Genomic DNA, 7,422 nt, shown 5'->3' on the forward strand with positions numbered 1-7,422 from the left:
TATTGCCTTATTTAGTTCGCAATTGTCGACACTAGATGGAGATTGTACAAATCGATGAATAAAAGACCGATACATTTTTATAGTTAATCTTGGTTGAACATAAAATACAAAAACGAAAAACAACTTACGTCAGAATGTTTAGTGTGAGAAAAACTCTAATTATATAAAATAGAGTACAAAAATTCAAATTATATAAAATAGAGTACAAAAACTCTAATTATATAAAATAGAGTACAAAAACTCTAATTATGTAAAATAGAGTACAAAAATTCAAATTATATAAAATAGAGTACAAAAACTCTAATTATATAAAATAGAGTACAAAAACTCTAATTATATAAAATAGAGTACAAAAACTCTAATTATGTAAAATAGAGTACAAAAACTCTAATTATATAAAATAGAGTACAAAAATTCAAATTATATAAAATAGAGTACAAAAACTCTAATTATTTAAAACAGATTACCTTAGCTGTCCTTTGAAAAGATGAAAGAGAACAAGTACAAGAAATACATGTATATCAAATAAAAGACGGATGGTAACCAAAAACAACGTAATATTTGGCAGTTAATTTCACGAACGTACACAGAGGGGAGGTTCGGGCGCATCTGTTTATGGTATTGAACGTTTTCTACATAGTCTACATTCTTCTGATGAAATATTAACATTTTTTTGGCTTGAAATAGCAAGCAGCATCAATTCAGAAACTTAAGCCATCAAAACTCATACAAGAGTTTTCTGATATCAAATTTGTACAGAGAAGATTTGCCAAATACTGATATTTTTATGAATAATTTCATCCATGGAAGACAAGATGGTTTTCTATACCTCTCCAGAACAGGCCCCAGATAGTGGCTGACTGCTTAAAAGCATGCTTCACTGTACCAAATATCTTTATGTTACCGAAACTCTTTACCATACTGCCACTTAGTTCATGTTCATGTGAACGTTTGGCATCTGCTCTCCGCTGGTTGAATAATTACTTGACGTGTATATAAATCGAAGAAAGTCTGACTGCTCTAGCTTTAATACATAATCATTATGACACTGCTATCAACATTGAAACTGAATGTAAGTTATTTATGGAAAAACACCCCCAGAAGAATGGAGCATGCTAACGTGTTATTTTAATAATGTATACATGTGCGTATATAATAGCCAATGACTGAAATAGCTAATATACTATTGTTGTTGTACAGAGATGTTTAAATTAGTAATATAATTTAACAATTAATAACTACTCTGCATGTGTTACAACAGAATGATGATTTCTTCACTTTTCATTGGCTGTTTGTGTATTTTATGTGAATAGCTAGGAAATTGTTAATCTATATTTCATGCAAAATTGCTTCCGGGTTTAATGTCATAGCGCCTATTTTTTATTTTATTTTGTTTACAAATTTTCTAGGGTAGCATTAGCATTCTTTGCTTGCTGATTCTACTTCACACAAATGTGTTGGTTTGTGGTCTAACGAAGTAATCTTTTTCAAGAGTAAGACATAATGTTGTAGAGTTAGAGTCAGCGATAGAAAATTAATTCCTAATCGTAAATACATGTTGAACGCAATGCTAACATGTTTTCTCCATAGCCAAGTTTTCAATCAACGATGTAATTTAAGGCCAGGATAGCTAAGTAATTTTATTTATTTGTCTGCTTTATAAAAAAAAAAACAAGAAGTAGAATGAAATAAGGTGTCACACTAAATTTCATCTACAACATGTATTTTGTGTAAGCAATGGTTCATGACCTACTAAAGAAACCGGGTTTAGCCTGTAGATTGGCGAGTCGTTTTACTGCGCACGTTGAAAACAAAAAGTTCATTGGAGGTCACACATTGTTACTTATGGCACTTTTATGTATTTTTACTGACCCAAATAATTAATCTGCTCCTCAAAGCAGTACGTGAAAGATTTTCACTTATTTCGATGTATTATCAGTCTTGTACATTTCATGTTGTCATTTCTAAGGGTTTAAAAAAGTTATTTCAGGTTTAAATGTTTGATTGTAGTTATAAGTATAAAACTACACAATGGGAAAGCTGAGCTGTGCCCATCACGGGTATCGAAACCCAGTTTGTACAGTTATAAGCCTTCAGACTTGCTGCGGTGCCACTGGTGGGGAGGGGGCGATGAAAATGTTCACATTCTTTTATTTTGTTCGAATCGTGCATAATAGTATGTACATGTGAATAAACCGTTTTCGTGAAATGTAAAACCTGCCTTCACTTTCAAATGTTTTATATCACTGAATTTTATATACTTGATATATTTGTTTTTCGTATATTTTCGTTTGTTTAAAAACTGTGTAACTCGTTAGCAAAGACACAAAAGCAAATAGGATTATCACGTGTACGAAATTAAATCTTAGTCAAGATTTCACTTTCGTATTTCATAGTGGTATAATTCGTGAGGAATTTCAAAGAAAAATAACATAAACTGTCAAACATGAAAAACAAAAACAATAAAATTCACGACATTCAGGGAAGACAAATACACCAAATATATCAATATGGATTCTGTCTTAAACAAAAGCATAATACATTAGTATAAAACGGAGTAACTGTCTTTTGGAAAATACTAATTCTGAATAATATAAGAATGACTGTAAGCTATATTTTAGTTATCCAGGGAAACGACAAAACATGCGAGTAAAACCTTTATTGATTTTATTACCTCTTTGGTACTAATATTGCATAAAGAATATAAGTTTTCTTGATTTGTTTATTACTTTATTTTGAAAAAATAACTTAACTATATAATTACAGCCTATAAACATTGTACATAAATATTACCTTATCCAATAATTACTACTTGTAACATATTATATTGAATTAGAGAAATAATAATCATGCGTATCTAATATTGACTTTTGGAAATCATTTTTTCAGCAGGATTTAACTGTAGAAACTAAATCAAATATTACCCCCTACGAATAATCTAAATATTATGAATAATTTAGTAGTTTTTGCAACCGAACCGCATTACTCAAACATATTTGAACAGAAGAATATTGATATTATGAAAGCCGTCGTCCTTAATATTCATAAAATATTAATATGAATAATAGATTATTATAAATATTGAAACATTCTGCTAATTAGAGGTTGCAACATTATCATTCCCACAACAATTCAACGGACATGTTTTGCAAGTATTCATTGTAACTCAACCTTTTTTTCGTTTCTTTTTTTATTAAATTTCATATGGATGAATTATTTTTAATCTAACGTTGTGAAGTAGCATTTCTTTTTTGTAACTTTGATATTGGCATTTTAACTTATAAAGATGGAATAAACAACCAGATCTGAGGCCCCTAAGATTCAGGCTTAACAGTGTCTTATTTTGAACTACTTCCTGTAATGAGGGCAACCAATCAGTACCACCTGCCGCAACAAGGGCTTTGTCCAACCCATGATACTGAATGAAGAGGTTGCTGTTACTTTTATAAGGTGCTCACGGACCAAAGTTTAGATTTGCTTCAGTGTTCAATGCAGCTCGATTGTTGGACCTCTCGATCGGCAGCCCAGTACGTTAATCATTAGGCCTAATTTTTCGTCACTTTAAACTATTGCGTATATTTTCTAGCATTAATATTTCAATAATACGTAACAAATTTGGAAAACGAGTATTATCACGCGGTGTCGCTGTTTGATGTGAATCTCTGACGCCTACATTGCTAAAGCTTACCCTTGCGGAATATTCAAAGTAAAAACATAAAGGCAGTAAACAAATACGCGTTAAACTACATATAATTTTTGTCAAACTCAATTTTCTTATATATATAGATTACTGATTTTGATTTTTGGATTAGGAAACTACCGTGTAAATAAGTGTCAAATATTAGAACTGTGCTGATAATCCATGAATTAAAAAAGAAATTATTTGCAGAAGGTCTGTAAATCATTCTTAAACTTCGAAATAATTCAGATAAAAATATAAAGGTTTAAAGTTTAAAGAACGGCATTGTCAGTAATCTATATCATGGCAACAAAACCAATAACCTTCGTCAAGTTTGAGCCAATCAAGTTGCATATAGTATGTCGTGCCTACACACATCATATATTTTTAATTAATCAGCAGGATATCCTTACTAATAAAAAGTAAACAAAATGCATTGTAAAATATCATTATTACATTCTCAGTGTTAAGACATGACAATAATAACTCATAAATATGCTGTAAATTGTTAAAGTATTTTCCAAAATATGCCTACAGATGCCTTTAAACTGTATTGTTGCGTCAGCGAGGTCACGTGACTAGTATCACGCCACGTCCTTCTCGAACCTTCATGAATTTTCGGGAGACTACTAGATTGGGGGTAGTCTGGTATATATAAGACGTTCACAACGTGACGGACAACAGTGTAATGAGTAATTGAATGTATGCGGAGAATATTGTTGGCCACGTGAGACGAGAATTATAGCGTTTGTTGTAGCGCGACTGTTGAAATTAAGTGTATCGCAAAGTTATATTCAGAAAGAATAAACCAGTTTTATTTAAGAAAGGACTTGTGTCGCTAAAGTTTCGTCGGAACGAATTTGCGGAAAATTAACTAACGAACGGAGACGTAACAGTATTTTATTTATGCATGGTACTGTCACGTAGCTTAGTATATAACCTCAATACCATGTTATTAATTCCTGTTTGGGGAAAATGTCTTAGAAGGAATGTAATTGCATTTCTTCTTTTCGATAAACAAATATGAAGCCGTTAACAATACCACATGATGCACTTATTGCATAAATGTTCCACAACCACTTCTGAATCAGACAAGTCATCCTACAGTTCACCTTGCGTTCATCTTATCTCGCGCTTTGCCGAATGGACAACCACTACTAGCTTCCCTCTTGCATAATTACTTCCCAAAAATGTATGACGTCATCGTGCCTGCTTCGTTTGCAGCTTCATAAAAACACACTACTATCTGTACGACACCAGCTAGACGGCCTTGACTCTGGTTTGTTAAACCTAATAGTCTTGACATTGGGTGCTCTTAGACAATAAATATTCTGATGCAACTTCAAGTTCTTATACCGAAATGCCACAAACTACTGCATTATGACCTTTGTAAAGTATTTCCACGTAAAATCGTACCGCAAGCTCATAAAATATAAAATCAATATGCATTGCTTGTTCCGAACTACATGACTTTCCATCGGTCCGATTACGTCAAGGGTAAAGTCTCTCATTCAATAAAGCTTAATACGTCCTTAGGTGAGAGATCCATGTGGTGTAATTTGTATTATAAACCCCAGTTTAAACTGTTTAATTGGAGAGAAAAAACTGAGTTTGTTTTTATGAATCTAATTTAACATTATGTATTTAGAAAAAGAAATTTAATTTGTTATTATATATCTCAGTGTATACTCTTTAATTGCAAAAAAAGAAACCAATTTTCGGTATACCTAATAACTTTTGTTTTTCACTTTGTGTCTTTGTAGATTGTGAAATGAAACATACTAGCTCAACTGAAATATCAATGCCTATATTATGACTAATAAAATCCGGAAGGTTTGGTTTATATCAGCTCTGCAGACTTTGCTCAAACTCTTTGGGGCTATGGTAAGGACTTTCATTAGCAAATTGATGATTGTTTAATTTAAGAGAACTTTTATCTTCTATAATTTACTCTTATGTGCTGGCAGTGCTCAGCTACTCGTGTTTCTTTTTTTCTAGATGATGTGATAATGCAAGATGAAAAAACAACACAATTGCTGGATAGGACAGACTGGAATTTCAGAGTCCATTTGTTTTATGAGAGTACAAATGTACAAACAAACAAAATTGTACCAAACTGTGCTCAGCCAGTTCAGTGTTTTTCAACCTCGTCTTTAAAAAATCGTGTTCACGATTGTTATGTTACAACTATTAAGTGTCTCAGCAAAGCTTTAAGTACAATGATCATAACAATTGAGCAGTCGAATGTTTAGTAACGGCATGACCCTAGATGAATGTTGATTTTGGATACATTAGTATTAAAATAGATGGTACCTCAATTTATTATTGAAATCATCAATGTCATGTTATAATGAACTTTGGATTTCATTACAACTCATTTTATTAGTTCTAAAGAAGGACTGGTTGTCATTTGACGTGACAGAATCTATTCTGTTCCCTACACATGATCAATATCTACCAACGCCTCTTCACTGAACCAACATGTAAGAAAATAAACAAGACCCAAGTTGAAAATGTGTATTTATAGATGCACAAATTAACATCAGTAGTACGTAATATATAATCCGACTTGAACTTAAGTATAGATGTACAAATTAACATCATTAGTATGTAATATATAATCCCACTTGAACTTAAGGGAACTTATATGTTATTTCTACCACTTTGCTGTAGTAAAAGGTGCTTTACTTGCACGAAATAATAGATTTATTATTTTCACAGGTACTTGCAAAAGTACATTAGAAACATTTGTGGTTAAAACAATAAAAAAGAAAACGATACGTTTACATATGTGACGTGCTTCTTCCGGTTTCTTTAATATTTTCTAAGAAAATAATTTCACACCTTTCAAGTTAGGATTTCGCTAAAAGTAAACAGTTGATGAATATAACAAGAGGGGAGCAGGATGTTAAATCAGCAGTTTTAAGACGCCTTTTTTCCCAATACATTTGGATTGCACATGCACAACAGAAGGAGGCGATAAACGTGTAAAGTACAAACACGCATTCAAGAGATTTCCGGTCTGTTACTTCCTTTCATGTTAGATGGTTAAAGGGGTAGACGCCCTAAATTGGCATCTCTTTAAACTTGAGCACAAATTATTTTTCTTTTTTTCTGTACCAAGTCTCACATTTCATTAACTTAAACACCCAGTAAAATAATTTTAACGATTATCTTTTGGCTTTTCATTCACATGTCTGTTGTTGCAAGATGATAATACAGGTTTATGTTCTGATTACACACTAATTTGAAGAATGATTTTTCCTTCAATGGACACACAAACACATAAACAGAAGTATTCTACTAAACCGTGGATAATGTAATAATAAAAGACTTAAAATATATATAAACCAACTATCTTTAAACATTCTCGGTACACTTACAACGCCATCTCTGGATAGTTTTCTGTACTATTAATTTTGAGTAAAGACTACTATTTCGTTAGTCTGTCTGTGACTCAGAGGAAAGCCTCTAGGCTTAAAATGCTAAAAATTGAATTTCGATACTCATGGTGGACTGTAACTTTATACTTAACAACAACCCAACTGAATTTCGCTATTTCATAAATTTAATCAATTGGGTTAGTTTGTTCAGCAGATATTATTTTTGGTATAATAAAACATGTAAATAAATAAATTCAAACATACAGGTTTATTGACAGTTCACTCGCCCTACTTTAAAAACAAATGTATTGTTAATAATGGCTGAAGACGGCTTGAATGGGTAATGAAGAAAAACTTTAA

At 31.8% G+C, this 7,422-nt stretch overlaps 1 long non-coding RNA gene across 1 annotated transcript; it reads left to right on the top strand.

The window, feature by feature from the left end:
• Positions 1-5,021: 5,021 nt before the first annotated feature.
• On the top strand, positions 5,022-5,951 carry LOC111086218. The gene is made up of 3 exons (XR_002610958.1): positions 5,022-5,215; positions 5,443-5,563; positions 5,678-5,951. It is a non-coding gene; the product is annotated as an uncharacterized LOC111086218 (long non-coding RNA).
• The last annotated feature ends 1,471 nt before the right edge of the window (positions 5,952-7,422 follow it).

The sequence above is a fragment of the Limulus polyphemus genome, unplaced genomic scaffold (genome assembly GCF_000517525.1).
Source record: "Limulus polyphemus unplaced genomic scaffold, Limulus_polyphemus-2.1.2 Scaffold930, whole genome shotgun sequence".
NCBI lineage: Eukaryota > Metazoa > Arthropoda > Merostomata > Xiphosura > Limulidae > Limulus > Limulus polyphemus.